The sequence below is a fragment of the Saccopteryx leptura genome, chromosome 1, assembly GCF_036850995.1.
Source record: "Saccopteryx leptura isolate mSacLep1 chromosome 1, mSacLep1_pri_phased_curated, whole genome shotgun sequence".
NCBI classification, from domain to species: domain Eukaryota; kingdom Metazoa; phylum Chordata; class Mammalia; order Chiroptera; family Emballonuridae; genus Saccopteryx; species Saccopteryx leptura.
In genome coordinates, this window is record NC_089503.1 from 275,270,446 (window position 1) to 275,287,647 (window position 17,202).

General features: G+C 36.4%; 1 protein-coding gene across 4 annotated transcripts in view; it reads right to left on the reverse strand.

The window, feature by feature from the left end:
- Positions 1–8,506, reverse strand: part of IRAG2 (inositol 1,4,5-triphosphate receptor associated 2) — a 59,027-nt gene extending 50,521 nt beyond the window's left edge. For 3 of the 4 annotated variants that reach the window (XM_066354353.1, XM_066354345.1, XM_066354344.1), the window contains exon 1: positions 8,136–8,506. The gene's annotated coding sequence lies outside the window, so the exon portion shown is untranslated. Of the gene's footprint in view, positions 1–432; positions 495–8,135 lie in introns of all 4 variants that reach the window. The other variant, XM_066354336.1, reaches the window with a different exon arrangement.
- Between the last annotated feature and the right edge of the window lie 8,696 nt (positions 8,507–17,202).

Sequence of the window (17,202 nt, forward strand, 5' to 3'; positions counted from 1 at the left end):
ATCCCTCAGAAGCCAGTTCGGCATGTTTATCACAAGAAATGTTGTGTACAAAGAGATCTTTGACATGTGAATTAACATTTTATTATTTAAATCACCTTTATTTATTGAGCTAGCGGTGGCTCTTAAGAAATGTACCGCCAGTGGTTTCCTTCATTGCACTCTACTTTAAGCAATTAAGCAAGTAGAAGGGGGAAACCCCGTGGGGCACTAAGCAAAGGGGCGTCCTCGCCGCCTGCCCTGGGTAATTCAGTTTGAATTAGCAGACACCTTTGCACAAATCATTTTAATTACAATTTATAATATCTAGAACAGCGGTCATTTTGTATGACCGCGGGACTTTCTAGTCCATTATAAATTAAATTCAAAACCTTACCATTCGGACATCATCCCCAAACTAAATACATATCACAGGGGTTTGTTGTTTTTATATACCTGAAACAGCAAGCCATGGACTTGTCCATTTAGTAACTTCTTTCTTAGTGACTCGATTGTTGCTGTAAAGGGAATTTATAACCAGCTTAATATGACAATTCCTTTACCCTTCATTTATTTTATAAATTTTTAACAGCTTTAAATTTGGAACCCAATAAAGGAGAGAGAAAAGAATATCTTTTCAGGCTGGCATTCTCTATTCGTGATCTGTGAAGACAGAAGAAGCAAGGGAAGGAAGCAGGCTGGAGCCCTAAAACCATTAGCGCCCTCAGTTGTTTAAACTTGACGTTGATAGATGCAAGTGAATAGTCTTCTAGAAGTGAGTTTCAGAATTATTCGGTCTTAAAATGGAAATACAGCTTAGAAATCATTCAGTCCTACCCGACTGGTGCAGAAACCCTCTCTCCAGGAGCCTGTGCTTGCACTGCAAGGATGAGAGCCCTAGAAGCAGAGGCTCAGAATTCCAGATTCCCATGAGAGGTCTGACATCAGGAGAGCATTGATGCCCACAGGATGTAAATGATAACTGGTCATCTGTGCAGCTGAGATCAACTCACAGGATAGTGACTAATTCATTATATTCTGGGCCCTGGTCGGTTGGCCCAGTGGTAGAGTGTCAACCCAGCATTTGGATGTCCCAGGTTCGATTCCTGGTCAGGGCACACAGGAGAAGCACCCATCTGCTTCTCCACCTTTGCCCCTCCCCTTTCTCTTTCTCTCTCTGTCTTCTCCTCCCACAGCTATGGCTTGATTGATTTGAGCACATTGGTTATGGGTACTGAGGATAACTAAAGGAGCCTCTACCTCAGATGTTAAAAATAGCTTGGTTACAAACATGGCCCCAGATGGGCAGAGCACTGGCCTCAGATAGAGGTTGCCAGGTGGATCTCAGTTGGAGCGCATGTAGGACTTTGTCTCTCTATCTCCCCTCCACTCACTTAAATAATAATAAAAAAAATTCACTATACTCTTTTGTGAAATTAAAAATATGTGTCTTTCCTGGTTCAAAACCCTGGACTTATCTGGTCAAGGGACATATGGGAGTTGATCTTTCCTGCTCCTTTCTCCTTTTCTCTCTCTCTCTCTCTAAAATGAATACAATCTAAACAATGAATTTAAAAGTTTCACTGAGAGAAAAGTATCTATTTTTAAAAATTTTTGAACATATTTAAGTAATTTAAAATTTAAAAAAATTCTTAATTCTTAGAACTCTAGTGAAGATTCAAATTTTTAAAAAATTCTCTGCATTAACTGCATTAAGAAGAAAGACTTCATCTTCCTCCTGGCCTACAGGATCCAAATGAATCCAAAAATGAATAAAATCTAAAAAAAAAAATATGTGTCTCCCACTTAACTAAAATCTGTTTCCAGCAACTTCCAAATTCTCACCTCTGGAATAATGGAAATAGGAAAGAAAATACCTATTTAACTCTGAGCTACATACTAATATATTACTTATTTCTTTTGAAATATAACCAAGAACCAGAAAATAGGCCCAAAGATAATGAACAACCAAAATAGATATTGATATCCATGCCCTTTCTTCATGCGGGAAATCCGCACACTTCCACCCAGTAAGTGGGCTCTGAATTTATACAGAATTCTCACAAGCTGACTTTTTTCTAAGCCTACAGATGATTAGAAACAAAAATTAGATAAGAGTAGGAAGCTCTGCTAGATGAAGGCAAATTCATAGCTGCCACTATTTTTTTTTTTTTTTAATCACTAACAGCCAGGAAAATTAATAGCAGATACTCTGGTATCCAAAACACATAGAAATCTGGTGCTTCTTAAATTAAATACCAACAGTTTGATATCTCAACAGTCGGAAGAAATTCTGAGCCGTGAAAATAATGATAATATATGTGATAATATGATACATAGTCTAATTTGAGATGAGATATTTTTCAGGGAAAAGAGACTGAAAAGCTCTAATTATATAGAAATGTACCCATGTAAAATTCTATTTTGTCAGAATTTTTTTTTGTAAAAATAACATTTCTCAATTAAGCTTGAGAAAATAATGTTACTAGTTTCACTAAGAGGAAAGTATATTTTTCCAAAAAATTTTGAACATATTTAAGTAATTTAAAAATTTTAAAAATTCTTAATTCTTAGAACTTTAGTAAAGATTCGATTTTTTTAAATTCTCTGCATTATCTGCATTAAGATAGAAGATCCCGTCCTCCTCCCGGCCTACATCTAAGCCACAGCAACCAACGCTTTCAAACGTGGCCAGAAACATGTTTCTGAAGGTTGCATATCTCCAAAGCACTGTCTTTGAATTTCCAAATTAAGCTTGTGTTTCAGAAGCAGTAACAAGTTAGTATAAGACTGTCTAAATTGCCCATCTGCTTTCCTACGAGGCAATTTTGGGTTTTAGAGATATACCATCTCAAAACATTCAAATTATAACTCTTATTTCAACAGCTGCTTTGTGCAATATGTGGCCGCTATTTCCATATGTTTCAGAAGGCAAAACAAGCCAGCTCATGGCCCTAATCTGCATTCACCTTTGCATTCTTCCTTATGTGTTTGCAGCTGGACCTGTCGTGTCTCTAGGACATTGAGGTTTCACATGGAAGCAAGAAAGAAAATGCCTCTGTATCCTCTGCTGTTGCCATCTGGGATGTGGGATGGGAACAGATGTCTTGGATACATTGCTTCTGAAGGAAGCTGAGACAAAACCGTTTTCTAAATGACTGTGCAAGCAGGCTTTCAGGCAAAGGCCCACAGTTAATTGACTGTTGTAAACCAAAACCATAATATTAGAGTTGTAATAATTTTAGCTATCAATGATGGCAGACTTTTAGGGAGCATAAACTTTTGTAACACAATATATGTGGTACCTCTTATTCTATAAGACTGTACATTAAAAATATCAGGGTTCATTGAAAACCACAGACTAGGAGAAAATAATTCATAAGACTTATATCTGTTAAGGGACTTGCATACAAATTATTTAAAGAAAATCTGCAACACAATAACAAGAGGACAAATGTCCTAATTTGAAAATGGGCAAAAGACAGGTACTTCACTAAGGAGATAGAACCAGTTAGCACAACAAATTACAATCACAATGAGACACTCAGAAGAGTGGCGCAAATGTCAATCTTTTGATTGACCCCACCAAATGTTGGAGCTATGGAGCACCTGAAACTCCCATTGCTGGAGAGACTGTGAAATGCTACAAACACCACAGAAACCTGCTCAGCAGCTTCTTAAAAAGTCAGAATTACAACTACAGTATGGCCTGCCAACTCCGCACAAAAAACATATGTGTACATAAAGACCCATGCATGAGCATTTACAGCAGCTTCCTCTATAACAACCCAAAACTGTATATAATTTTGATGTCCACCAGGAAAAAAATAACCAAATTATGGAATGTTCATTTAAAGCAGGGGTTCCCAAACTTTTTACACAGGGGGCCAGTTCTCTGTCCCTCAGACCGCTGGAGGGCCGGACTATAAAAAAAACTATGAACAAATCCCTATGCAAACTGCACATATCTTATTTTAAAGTAAAAAAACAAAACAGGAATAAATACAATATTTAAAATAAAGAACAAGTAAATTTAAATCAACAAACTGACCAGTATTTCAATGGGAACTATGCTCCTCTCACTGACCACCAATGAAAGAGGTGCCCCTTCCGGAAGTGCGGCGGGGGCTGGATAAATGGCCTCAGGGGGCCGCATGTGGCCCGCAGGCCGTAGTTTGGGGACCCCTGATTTAAAGAAATACAACTCAACCATGAAAAGGGGATACCATTGGTAAATACAACATTGACACATACTATGGTGAGGGAAAGAAGACAGACACGCATAAAGCACTCTGTATACCTCAAGTCTAGCACAGGCTAAACTAGCCCTTCAGTAACAGAGATCAGATCAGAGGTTGCTCCTCGTGATGCAGGAGGAGAGAAGGGGCGTGGCTGGGAAAGAGCACACAGGAATGATTGGGGGTTCTAAAAGTTCTGTGTTTACATGTGTATTTTTGTCAAACTGGTTGACCAGTACAGTTAACATCTGAACTTTTTATAGTATGTTAATTATTCATCAATAAGAAAATGATTTAAAAATTGTAACAAGGAAAAAAGTAACAGGGTTTATGAGTTAAATAGAGTGAGGTAGAAACCAGAGCATGACAATTATTAAATTATTAGTACCTAGAAAGGTGACTTGGATCACTGAGACATGCATGTTAAAATGGCTAAAGATATTAAAAACTCACAAAACCAACCAGGTATAAATGCAGTTGACACTTGAAGTGGCATGATGTGGTTGGGGTGCTGGGAAAATGCAGATGGTAGTGGAACTCGGAGGCAACGGGGCTGCTAGAGTGAACGCTGGAGGTAGCACATCTGCAACCAGGCAGAGCCCTGCAAGGCTGGGCTGACACGTCTCGGGGAGCAAGGCCCAGGTGCAGACGCTTGTTTTTGATTTTCTGAAAACACAGTTGGAAGATCTCCTGCTGCCTATCAGCAGCCAGGAAAATTGTGAATAAAACAATATAACTTCCATATTAAACTAACATTTCAGGACCCATTTGCCTATCACAAATGAGGCAGTTTTTGTGATAGAAATGCACTCTAGCAGCACAGACAGTAACAAGTATGGCCAAGCGCCAGCTATTGTTTTGCATTTGTTATGTTGTTTGTAAATTCACAACTACTGCTTTTTCTGAAGGGATACTGAGGCCCCGGGAGGTAAAGGTATTTGCCCAACTCAATCCAGTTTCTCTTCTGCAGACTTAGAATGAGGACATAGGCTTAACTTCAACTTCATATCCCATGGTCTTTCTTATTCATTAAGTTACCCTGTATTTTATGCATATCTACACCCTTTATTTGGGAAAATTTAGGCCCCCATTAGAACTGTTGAGCAAGTTATTTTTATTTTGGTTTTCTCCTTGGTCCGCACTTCAACCCCTATCTTAAAGTGTCTCAATCACCTGAACCACCTTTCTTGTCTCATTTTCCTCTTGTGTACTGACTGCTCAGGACATGTGGCTTATCCCAGTGCATTCCTCCTTAAAGCTGTAAGGCTGTTGTCTGTCACATAACTCATAACCTCCATGCTAAGAATAGTGAGCTAGAAGAGTTTCCAGTGAGATCACTTAGATAAAAGCCTTATCTGTACTATAAAGTTCATACACAGACACTATGTGAATCATGGTATACAGAACCTTCTCCAGCTCTCTCCTCAAGGAAATATTCATGGTTTTTAAAGGTAATGCCCTCATTGTCTCTGAAATGAGTGACTTTATGATCATTTCACGTCAGATAGGCCAAAAAAAAAAAAAATGAATAGTAAAGCGGTTTTAGTTTGGATTATATCAATTAGTGTATTTTTATATACCTTAGATTCAGTCTAGTATGTTGAATGCAGACATTGGATCTAAGAAGTTTCTTTTTATTTCCTTTTTAAAGCAACCATTGATTTATATATCCAGTATTGCCTTTGTTAACAAGATACTTAGATACATACAAATATAAGCAGAAAAGAAAGAAAACATATAAATAACCATTCAAGAAATTGAGCAGTTCTAGTGGCATACTTCATGGAGTCAAGCATGTACATTACCTATGTCACAAAGCAGCCACTCTGGTGACAACTGGACTTGAACAGTAGTATTTATTCAGCATTAAGTTCTGAATTCCTTACCCAATCTCATCAGTAACACCCTCGTTCCAGTCTGTGACACTGCCTTTGACCTGAACATTTGAACACAGCAACTGCACCCCCATACAATTTGCTAGTGAGCCTTTCTTAGATGCAGCAGAAAGGAATTGCCTTAAATACTTCATGACTTTATTAAGCTAACCAGAAAGTTTCAGAAGAACTAAATGGATTAAAAAAAAAATTTTTTTTTTTCTGACTCAGAATTTAAATGTCTGACTCAGAACTCAAACAGCATGTGGTAGCAGCGGTCATGGTCGAATGTGTGAGGATGTTTGTGTGATAACTGTCTGACCTCCATGACATTTGTTCACAGTCTATTTGGAAACTTTGCTATATGGAACATGTCGAAATATCTGCTACTTAAATTTCTCCTTGCAAAGGTTGAATTTTAAGGGAATTATTAAGAAGGTCTTCAGAAGCAAATGACAGTAAGAGTAAAATCTTGACATGTTTGCCTTCTTCATGTAGCAAAAGATACAACTAAGCGCAGGAGTTCATAAAGCCCGGCAGGTGTGAACAGCTAGGAACAGAAAGGGTGCTTCCACACTCCTTTATCCAGCTGGAAAGAACACATACATTCAACCCAGGACAGCTGGCTCAAACATTTTAATAATTTTAACAATATTCAGACCAATTATCTCCTGAGAATAAACTGGAAAGACAAGAGCAAGTTCATTATATAAGGAATCCACATTTTGGGATAAGTTATGAAAGTTGACTCTACAAAGAAGAAATCATGGGGGGGTGGGAAGAGAGATAAATTCTAAGTTTTATATAGCTATGGGGAGGTGTATGATATTGATTTAATCAAAAGATAAATATAACTGGACCAAAAGACGAGTCCTCTCTAAGCACAGTGTCTAAAGCAAACACACCATAAATCCAAATTTGGTTATTATTCATATCTCAACATGAACACTGCTAAGGGAACCTTCTCTAAGGCCCTCTGACCAACAATAGAATAACAATAGAATAATAGATTATGTAATTTAAAACATGCCTTACAGTGTGTGACAGAATGAAACAAAATAAACCAATACATAGTTATTAAAAATTAGCAAGTTCTATAAGGTTTTTTAAAAATAATAATATATTATATAATAATACATGGTGAATAACCACTGCTAGCCAGTTGCTTTTAATTCTTAAAAAACCTTTCTCAGATAACAGTAGAAAGGGTAAAATAAATCCAAAACTAACACACGTCTGAAAAGTTCTATCTCTAGCTTACCTGATGCTTATATTTAGTTATTTGTTATCCAAACCAATAGCCTTCTATAAAAAGAGCATTTATACTGCTACAACGAGAAGCTGGCTGAATAAAAGCAGCTGTCTGATAAATGGTCAAATAAATAAGCTTTATTTTTTTGTGTTTCTAGAATAAAATAGGCTTATAAATAATCTGCCATCTGAAATTTGACAGTTACCTTCTCACCTAAATCCTTAGTAACCACTTACCCACTTCTAAATAATATGGAAAAATGGAAAATATTCTAACTTGTAAAGCAAAATGTATGTGTAAAGAACACATTTAAAAATTTTTTTCACACATATTTAATATTCTGATACACAATAAATCCATAATATTTTGCCCAGCCCTAAAATTACTACTAAAAAGAGAGGCAGGGTGTTTTCTACCATATAATGGGTGCAAACTAGCTAATACAATCAGGGTCGAATACATAAACAATTTGTAGATTCAGCTATACCAGGTGAACAAGATTTCTTTCCTCATTTACTTTTACAGATATTGAGAAGTTTTATTTCATTTTAAAAGAAGTAACAGTCACGGACAAATCTATCTTGAAATAAACAACCGAAAGGAAAGTCAGTGGTTAAATCACTCTACCTAGCTAGGCAAACCTCTCCAAAAGCGCACACTACCGCCTTCTGGACCCGTTTCACTGTCATAAAAGTCTTAACAATACAGCAGCTGTAATCTATAAAAATGGCTGGAGTCCTCTTGCCCCACCTCTGAGTGGACCATGTTGGGACATAACAAATATTTGCTACTCACTTTTCAGTTTTCTTGTCTTCTGCTCTCGTGTCTGGCAAGTGTTCACTACCTCAGTATTTATAGCCTGGAGACTCAGTTCTTCTGAAATTTCTTCCTCTAATTTATGCAGCGAAAGCTTAGCTTTTTCACTGGCAGAGTGGGCTGTGCCATCCCAATCCTCCACCTGGAGATGTAGAGTTAATACCGGATTTTCTCAGTGTGGCTGGAAAAGAAAGCAACTGAGCATTCATTCGCATGCACAGCAAACTGAAAATGTGCTTTTCTTCTCAGGGAAGTGATAAGCCTCTGAACACTGAACTTCTGCAATTCGGTGTTTGCATGGACTTCGTGTGCCTGAGCTGTATCTACAGCCCTGAGAGAGTCCTGATATGTCAAGTTGCCTCTTTCTGCAGAGTCGCCTCCTTCATCAACAGACTGATGACACCGCCTCTTTTACAACGCCCCCTTTACTTCCTCTGCTAACTGCTAGTCTCAAGGGACTGAACTTCACAGTTCCTCTTTAGTTTCTTTTCTTTTTTTTTTTTTTTGGTTCCTTCTCCATTTTTACTTCATGGTTTTAAGGATATCTGAGAAGCCTTCCCCCAAAATAGAAAGTGGTCAAAGGCCACCCTACCTGCTCCTCTGTAGCTTCCTGCTGTTGGCTGGCTTCTGGGACCTACTTCCTGAGGATGGCTTCCTGGTTGACAGCATCTTCTTGCAGTTGTTTAGTGGCTTCTAGTTGTTTCTGCCTGAAGTTAAAAAAAAAAAAAAAGTCCAAACCACAAGCTGTCAGTGACATTTCAACTAAGAGTCACCCCTGGAAAGTTGTGACAAATTAAGACTTCATACACTTCCTCAAAAATCAGAGAAAAAAGTGAAAGTGTTTACATACATAAAAATGCTTCACCAATGTAGAATTTTAATTCAAGCAATGATATTGATCACTTAGCCTGATACTTTTACTTTACAGATAAGGGCTTTCAGTTTCCTATTTTACATTAGAATATTCATTTCCCCACTAGCTACATTCATAGCACTTTGCATCACGGCCAATTGCTTAGAGGATGGCGTGACAATGAGGTCACTGTGACAGGTGCAATATTTACATGGCATAGCATGCTATTTCAGTAAAAGAAAGGAAAGGAAAAGTAGGGAGGAAAGAAAAAAAAATAGGAGCTTTGTCTCATGACCTTAGCCTTTCTCCTTAAAAGTTATCAATCATGGTAGAAATACATGCCCTGGGAACAGGAAGGGCTGATCTCATGCACAGATGCAAGCTAGCTACTAGTATCTCCACTGTAGTCTTCTCTTTCTAAAGACTTCCCTCCTCCTTTCTTCCTCAACCCAAATCTCTTAGTGTTGTTATGCTACTTTACGTTTGGATCTGATCTTAAATCTCAAAATGCATAAAACTCCATCCACTCTCTGTTAGCTGATGAGGTTATTTGAATTATGCTATGCATCAGTATATCAATGACTATCTGGAAACAACTTGACCTGAATAAGGACCTTAACTCAAAGAGATAATACACTTTGATAGTTTCAAAGCAGTAAGGACAGTATTGTCAGGTTTAGGTCTTTTATGTGCCCCTGAAATGTTAATCCACAGTCAGAATCCCATCGTTCCTTGTCATAGATCCTGCCCCGATTACAGAAAGGACCACATGAGAGACAAGGATGCTCTTACAGATACCATGATAGTAAACCAGCAAATAAAACCTTACACAAAGTTAAAACCACTGAACACATATTCTAAGATTTTCAAGAGTTTATTATCAGATTTTCCTTAAATTGTGGTGAGAATATTTAACATGAGATCTACACTCTTAACATATTTTTAAGTATAAAATAGTGTTAACTATGAGCACAATGTTGTACAGCAGATCTCTAGAATTTATTCATCCTGTGTAACTAAAACTTTATACCTATTGAATTATTGCAACTCTCCATTTTTTTTTTTCCCTAGCCACTGGAAACCACCATTCTACTCTCTGTTGCTATGAGTTGGATAATATTTAAAACCTCATTTAACTGTAATCACTCGGTATTTGTCCTTCTGTAACTGGTTTATTTCACTTAGCATAATATCCTCACGATTCATCCACATTGTCAAATGTGGCAAAATGTCCTTCGTTTAAGGCTGAATAATATTTCATTGCACGTATATACCATATTTCCTTATTTATCCATTCACTGATGAACATTGAGGCTCTTTCCACATCTTGGCCATTCTGAATAAAGCTGTGATGAACATGGCTGTGCAAATATTTCTTTGAGATTCTGCTTTATATTCTTTCAAATATGTACCCAGAAGTGCAATTTCTGGATCATATGGTTGTTTTATTTCTAATTTTTTTAGGAACCTCCATACTGTTTTTCATATCAGGTATATTATTTTACATTTGTACAAGCAGTATACGAGAGTTTCAATTTCTCTACATCCTTGCCAACACTAGGTAGGTATCTTGGGTTTCTTTTTATAATACCCTTCTTAACAGGTGTGATTCATTCATCATTGTGAATGACTCATTGTGGTTTTTATTTGTATTTCTGTGATGATTAGTGATTTTGAACATCTTTTCATATACCTGTTGGCCAATTGTACATCTTCTTTGGAGAACCTATTTAAGTATTCAGCTCATTTTTATTTTGACTAAGAATTTTTTAAATTCCCATACAACTCCCCCCTGCCCCATTTTGGCAACAATCAGCTTGTTCTATGTGTCTATCGATCTATTTGTGTTTTGTTTTATTTCTTCATTTTTTAAATTCTACTTATAAGTGAAATCATATAGTACTTGTCTTTCCCTGTCTGACTTATTTCACTTAGCATAATACCCTCTAGGTTAGTCCATGTTGTCACAAATGGCAAGAATATTCTTATATAAAATAATATGCATAAGTGTATTTACATATAAAATTAAAATATATTTCACATCTTCTTTTTTAAATATGTCTATTGATGGACATCTATGCTGCTTCCATATCTTAGCTATTACTAGTAATGTTGCAATGAACATAGGGGTACATATCGTATTTCCCCATGGATAAGATGTATTTAAAAAAAATTGGGGGTTTAAAAACTGGGTGTGTTTTATACAGTGGTTGTGGCATTTCAAATGCCATAGATGGAACTGAGGATGAGGCAATATATAAAGGCAGTGATTCGTCATCAGACAGAGATGAGGACAAGCTAATGGATGGGAGTTTTGACAGAGATGAGGAGTTGTATGAATTTTATGATGACTAAAACTTGAGTTCAATAACTTTATGTAATACATTTTTTTTTCAAATTTCAGGCCCCAAATTTAGATGCATCTTATACATGGGGAAATACGGGCATATCTTTTTGAATTAGTGGTTTGTTTGCTTTTCATAACTACCCAGAAGTGGAATTGCTGGATCACAAGGCAGTTTCACTTATTTTTTGAGGATTCTTCATACTGCTTTACACAGTGGCTAATTTACAATCTCATCAATTATCCACAAGGGTCCCCTTTCCTCCACATCCTTTCCAGCGCTTGTTATTTGTTGATTTATTGATAATACCCATTTTGACTGTAGGAAATGATATCTCCTTGTGGTTTTGATTTGCATTTCTTTGATAATTAGTTACGTTGAGCACCTTTTCATATGCCTACCGGCCATCTGTACAACCCTTTAAAGAAATGTCTATTCAGGTCTTCTGCGACTTTTCAAACTGGGTTATTATATTGTTATTGAATTATGGAAGCTTTTTATACTTTTTGAATATTAACACCTTATCAGAGGTATGGTTTGCAACATTTTCTATCATTCCATAGATCACTTTTTCATTTTATCAATTTTTTTCTGTGCAGAAGCTTTATAGTCTGATATAGATCCACTTGTCTATTTTTTCTTTTGTTGCTTGTGCTTTTTGGTGTCATATCCAAGTACTCATTGCCAAGATCAATGTCATAAAACTTTCCCCCCAAGTTGTCTTCTAGGAGTTTTACAGTTATAGGCCTTATGTTTAAGTCTTCACTCTATTTTGAGTTATTTTTGTATGTGGTATATAATAAGGATTCTATTCATCCTTTTGCATGTGAATATCCAATTTTTCTAACGCAATTTGTTGAAAAGACTGTTGCTTCCCATTGTGTACCTTTGGCACACTAGTCAAAGATCAGTTGACCATATGTGCATGGGTTACTTCATTCTTTCCTATTGGTCTATATGTCTGTCTTTAGACCAGTATCATAATGTTTTGATTACGGCAGTTTTATGATATATTTTGAAACCAGGAAGTGATATCTTCAGCTTTGTTCTTTCTCAAGATTGTTTTGGCGATTTTGAGTGTTTTGTGGTGCCATATAAACATTAGGATTGTTTTTCTCTATTATTGTAAAAAATGTCAATAGGGTTTTGATAAGGATTACATTGAATCTGTAGGTTGCTTTGGGTAGTGTGAACATTTAACACAATTAAGTCTTCCAAATGTGAACAAAAAATACGTTTTCGTTTATTTGTGTCTTCATACTTTCAGCAATATTTTGTAGTTTTCAGTATTCAAGTCTTCACATCCTTAGTTTATTAATTAGTATTTCATTCTTTTGGATGCCATTTTATTTTACTTTATTTTAGCAAGGGAGAGACAGAGAGTAAGAGAGATAGACAGGAAGGGAGAGAGATGAGAAACATCAATTCATAATAGTGGCACCTTAGTTGTTCATTGATTGCTTTCTCATATGTGCCTTGACTGGGGAGCTTCAGCCGAACCAGTGACTCCTTGTTCAAGCCAGCAACCTTGGGCTTAAAAGCCAGTGACCTTTGGGTTCAAGCTAGTGACCATGGAGTCATGTCTATGATCCCATGCTCAAGCCAGTGACCTCAGGGTTTCAAACCGGGGTCCTTAATGTTCCAGACCAATGCTCTATCCACTACACCACCACCCAGACAGGCTGGATGTTATTTTAAATGGAATTGCATTGTTTTCTCAGGTTTCTTTTCATCTAGTTTATTATTCATTTATAGAAATGCAACTGATTTTTTTAATGTTCATTTTGTATGCTGCAACAGTGCCAAATTTATTTACTCAGCTTTTTCTGGAGTCTTCAAGGTTTTTTATATATAAAACATGTCATCTGGAAACAGAGATGACTTTACTTCTTCATTTCCAATGTGGATGCCTTTTATTTAATTTTTCTCATCTAATTGCTCTAACTAGGGTTTCCAATACCATATTGCATGCAAGTGACAGGAGTGAACATGCTTGCCTTGTTTCTGAACTTAGAGGAAAAACTTTCAGTCCTTCTCACCATTGAGTAGGATGTTAGCTTTGGGGTTTTCATATATGGCCTTTATTATGTTGAAGTGTTTCCTTCTATTTCTAGTTTTTTAAATAGTTTTTTTTTTTTAGTTTTTAAAATAGTTTTATTATGAAAGCGTGTTGCATCTTGTTAAATGTGTTTCTGTATCAATCCAGATGCTCTTGTGATATTTATCTTTCATTCTGTTAATGTGCTATATCACTTTTTTTTTCTTAAGTGAGAAGTGAGGAAGCAGAGAGACAGACTCCCATATGTGCCCCAAATGGGATCCACCCAGCAAGCCTCCTATGGGCCAATGCTCTGCCCATCTGGGGCCGTTGCTTTGTTGCTTGGCAACTGAGCTATTTTAGTGCCTGAAGTGAGGCCATGGAGCCATCTTCAGTGCCTGGGGCCAACTTACTCCAACCAAGCCATGGCTGCCAGAGGGGAAGTGAGAGATAGAAAGAGAGAAGGGAGAGGGGGAGAGGTGAAGAAGCAGATGGTCACTTTTCCTGTGTGACCTGACCAGGAATCAAACCAGGGACATCCACACACCAGGCCAATGCTCTGCCACTGAGCCAACCAGCCAGGGCCTATATCACATTATTGATATGTGTATGTTGAACCATTCTTTCATCCAAGGAATAAATCTCACTTGATCATGGTGTATGATAATCGTTTTAATGTGCTATTGATATTGGTTTGCCAGTATTTTGTTGAGGATTTTTATCCAGATGTTGGCCTATAGTTTGTGTATGTGTGTTTGTTTGTTTGTTTGTCTTGGTAGTATCTTTGATTTTGGTGTCAGGATAATGCTGGCCTCATAGAAATGAATTGAAAAGTGGTCCTTCCTCTTCAGTTTTCTGAAAGAGCTTCAAAAGGATTTGCATTAATTTTCTTTAAATGTTTGGTCAATTCACCAGCAAAGACATCTGGGCCTGGGCTTTTCCTTGCTGGGAAGCTTTTGATTCTGCTTCAGCCACTTCACTAGCTATTAGTCTGTTCAAATACTCTGTTTCTTCATGATTAAATCTTGGTTAAATTGTATGTTTCTAGGAACTTATTCATTTCTTCAAGGTCATCCAACTGGTTGGTATATAACTGTTTACAGTAGTGTTTTGTAATCATTTCTCTCACACATTTCTCCATGGTATCAGTTGTAATGTCCTCTCTTTCATTTCAGATTTTTAAAATTTATTTGATTTTTAAATTTTTTATTTTATTTTTATTTATTTGATTTTTAAATTTTTTTTTAAAATTCTAATTTATTTTTTTAATTTATTTTCTTAGTTTCTCTAAAGGTTTGTCAATTTTGTTTGTCTTTTTAAAAAAACAACTTAGTTTCATTGATTCTTTTTAAAAATTGTTTTTCTATTCTCTTTTGTTTTCTCTCTAATTTTTATTATTTCCTTCCTTGTGCTAAATTTGAACTATGTTTGTTGTTCTTTATCTAATTCCTTGAGGAACAGTCTAAGCTCTCAAGAGTGTCCATTATCTTCCAAATGAAAGCAAAAGGATTGTAAGGACCAAAAGAAATCTATACTTAATAATATTAAAATTTTAATCACATAGATGTGTTTGCATCTGTAAGTATTATGTACTTTAGAAACCATAATAATCTTTGAAATAGCTTTTTAAAAATTTATATAAAACCATCTATTAAAGATATTTAAAAGATATTGAAGAATTTTTTTTCACTGAGATTTTTATGGTCACTTCAAGAGGTAAATACTAGCTTTGGAAGTGTGTTTTTCAATTCAACAACTCTCCTTGCCAACATGTCCTAATGCTGAGTCTTGATTTCTGCTCTTGCCAAGTCTGAGTCTCCCTCAGATTTTGCCATTCAAATAGCACCCTATTTACCAAAACCAAGTCAAGGATGTCTCTTCTCCTTTTCTCATTGCCTTAACTAATTCATTAGCATGTCAATTAGAATCCATCCTCAAAATATAGTTTGGATCCAACCATTTCTTACTACCTTTACAAATACCACCCTGGCTCATGTTATAGCTTTTACCTGGACTATTGCAATAGTTTTTAACTCAGTAGTTCTTTGTTTTTGTTTCTGTTTTTACCATGCCCCAGTAAATATTTTCTGTTTCATCCAATTACACACACAGCTAAAATAAAAACTTTAAGAAACATTACTCTTACTATATGCAGTATACTCTGAAATATTTATTTTTCTAATGGGTCATAATCCAGGAAATTGATTTCAGGAACTCTAATTGGTGATTTGTTATTGAATAAAACTGTTCTCACTAGTCTCACTTCTTTAAATCTTGCACTCTATAGACCATTTCCTACCCAGCAGTCAGAATGATCTTTCAAAACACAAATTATATTACTTCTCTGCTTATAACCCTATAATGGCTTCCTATCCACTCAGAATAAAATCCCCATTCTTAAACATGAATTGCAAGATTGTGAACCTGACCCCTGCAATCTCTCTGGCCTCATTTCTTACTGCTGGGTAGAACTCACTCCATTCTAGTCATACTGGTCTCTCACTGATACTCAAACATACCAAGCTAATTACAACCACAGGGACTTTGCACTAGCTGCTTTCTCCTTCTAGAACATTACATAATTTACTCTCTCACTTGATTCAGTTATTCATTCATTCCTCAGATAGGCCTTTCCTGTTCATTCTTTCTAAAATTAGGTTTTCCTGCCCTCTGTCATTCTTGGTCTTCTTATCCTGCTTTAATTTACTTCAGCTGATGCTGGCATTATTGCATATTATATGTTTATTAGTTCATAATCTGTGTCCCTCAATGGATGTTAGTTTCATAGAGGCAGAGATTTCTTCCTTGTTTCTTGTAAGTCCCTAGTACTCAGTGGAAAAATAAGTCAAGCAAAGAGCTGCTGGCAAGTTGATGTTGTATGAATGATAGCATGCTTTTCGCACCAAGCGCTTAGAGAGCCGTTTTTCTTCCCCTGCCTCTCCTTGACTCATTTCAATTCTTCCCAATCCTCAGCTCTGGAGCCTATTTATCTTATGACAGAATGGAAGCTTTCTCCTCCTAAGCTTACTCCTGAATTGCCTTTAATTAATATTTCTTACCTCATCTAAACATAGAATTCTCTCATTCCCACAAAATACTCCACTCACTTTCTTGTGCATAGTTAAAGGTTATAGCCAAATCACTTGGTATGTAGCCTCCGTATGGTTTTGTCTGTTTTAAATTATGTCTAAAAGTCAGCGGGTAGACCATTCTTACACTGATAAATAGTATTTTGCCCATTGCTAAGTTTTCAGAATATGTTTAATGACTATTATGTCAGATTTTAACAAGTAGATAGTGGGGGACTGATAGTTGCAAAAACATAGGGTTTGAAGCTGAACATATATCCATATCTGATCCCAGGTGACACTTAATCCTATGTGGGTAACTTTGGGTACTTGTTGAACCTTTCTGGAGAAAAATGTATGGCAAATTCTTAGTGCTACATCCAACAGAGTAAACTTTCAACAAATTGCACCCACTATTATTTAACTGGGCTTCTGTGTTTCTAGTAGATTATAATACAGAAGACTCACTTATTCAGATGATTCTAGTGGAGGCCTCTCTCCAAATAATTCTTTGTTGCTAAACAGAAGAATTTCAACGCTCCCTTTTGCAGAGACGGTGTCTGTGTAAGGAAGCTGCAAATCCACTTAACCACACCTTTACCACTAAGGGGAAGTTTGGGCTCCCTGCTTCTTAGGAAAAGCAGAAGATCATTTTTTTGAGAGTTCCTTTTGGTATTAAATTATCTCTGGCATCTAGTTTCCTTATTTGAAGGAAATAAAATGGTTTTTTTTCTAGCTTTTT